Source organism: Lathyrus oleraceus, chromosome 7 (assembly GCF_024323335.1).
Source record: "Lathyrus oleraceus cultivar Zhongwan6 chromosome 7, CAAS_Psat_ZW6_1.0, whole genome shotgun sequence".
Classification (NCBI taxonomy): domain Eukaryota; kingdom Viridiplantae; phylum Streptophyta; class Magnoliopsida; order Fabales; family Fabaceae; genus Lathyrus; species Lathyrus oleraceus.
Window position 1 is genome coordinate 373,941,051 of NC_066585.1, and position 2,153 is coordinate 373,943,203.

The following is a 2,153-nucleotide window of genomic DNA, read 5'->3' on the forward strand; positions in this document are numbered from 1 at the left end:
ATCCTTAAGATCTAGCCTGCCAAAAACCCAAACCAGCCAAAAGAAACCTACAAGCTAAGGCATCAATAAATTTTTTATGTGGTGCATTAACTTAGGTTTAGTCCATAATTTATTTACAATGATACTCATAGTATATTCTCCTATAGTATTAGTGTTATGGGTATTACCAAATCAGTGAGAATTTCTATACTTCCAGCTCTCGTATACGGTTTCTGTAAAAGTACACTTAAGAAGTTATGCTCTATAACCTTTCCCTTTACACATATTTAGAATTCAATGTATTTCTTCGTGCCAACCAATTGGGTTACACAGAATTTGCAGCCACGATAACACATGGTTCCAAATTGTCTTCGTATCTTCAGATTCAAACATCAAGTGATGCAGAGTTTCTTGTTTCTCTAAGATTTCTATTTCTAGAGGCATTTCCTAATTTTTTTTTGGAAACAAGAAAATATATTGATAGTGAAACCAAAATAATACAAGCATGGCGATCCTCAAGATCCAGCCTGCCAAAAACCCAAACCAGCTAAAAGAAACCTACAAGCTAAGGCATCAATAAATTGGCTATGTGGTTCCTTAACTTAGGTTTCGTCCATAATTTATTTACAATGTTATTCACAGTATATTCTTCTATAGTATTAGTGCTATGGGTATTACCAAATCAATGAGAATTTTTTATACTTCCAGATCTCGTATACGACTTTTGTAAAACACACTTAAAAAGTTGTGCTCTCAAACCTTTCCCTTTACATCTATTTAGAATCCAATGTATTTCCTTCTGCCAGCCAAATGGGTTACGCATAATTTGTAGCAACGATAACACATGGTTCCAAATTGTCTTTGTATCTTCACATTCAAACATCAAGTGGTGCAGAGTTTCCTGTTTTTCATAAAAGCAACAAGTATCATCATGAATCATGCAAAATCTCTTAAATATCTTCTTTGTAGCCAATTTATCTTGGCAGACCATCCAAAGCATAAATATGGCTCTAGGTTTAGCTGTGTTTCCACACACCAACTTCCTCTAATGGAAAGGTTGTTTAGTCCATTTAAGAAAATGATACATCATGTTGGTTTGATAATTGTTGACTTTTTGAAGTTTACTCCATAGTTGGTATTACTGTAGAATTTGTCTCTGCTAAAGAATAACTTTCAACATCCAAGAACACATCTTCCTAATAGGGACAGTCATAATATTATCATATTTTAAATAGTAACAATCAACCCATTTAATCCATAAGTTGCATCTCTTACAACTTAGGTTCCATAAAAGCTTAATCACGCAAGCTTGGTTCCTTTCCTTGATAGAAATAATGTCGAGCCCTCCCTGATTCTTAGGGGTACAAACATTATGCCACGCAATAAGAGACTTCCTACTAATTGTTTCCCCTCCATTCCAAAGGAAAGACCTGCTGACAGACTCAATATTTTGAATGATTTTCTTTGGCAGAGAGATGAATTGCATCCAAAAATTCGTGACAACAAAGAGAACACTCTTTATCAATTAGACTATGCCGGTAAAACTAAGGAGCCTATCACTCAAGCATCTAATCCTAACAACAACTTTATCAACAATAATGATGTAGTGATGGATATAAAGTTTCTTACTGGTAAAAGCACACCAAGATACCTGAAATGAAGAGGTCTATCAGTGAACTTGGTAAAATCCTGAATTTCCTATTTAGTATGCATATCTACATTACCAAAGTAAGCCTTACATTTGGTTTGGTTTACAGACAGACTAGTGGACTTAGAGAACTCCTCAAAAACATCCATAAGGTTGATGGATGTGGTCTCACCCCTTTCAAATAGAAGAAAGTCATATGCAAAGCTCAAATTGATGATGCTCGAGTTTTCACATTTAAAGTGAAAATTAAAATTTGGAATATGCTTCAATCTTTGCAAGATTATGTTGAGGTACTCCATTACTATACCAAAGATTAAGGGGGGAGCAGATCCCCTTGCCTAAGTTCCCTGCCAGATTTCAGGATTCTAGAATACGCCTCATTAACCTTGAATATGTAAGAGACTATGGTAACAATTAACATGATCCACTTGATGAATTTGTTGGGAAAGTTGAGTTCCTTCAAGATGGATTCCAATGCAGTCCACTAAAATGTATCATAAGCTTTTTTAAGGTCCATCTGGAGCAT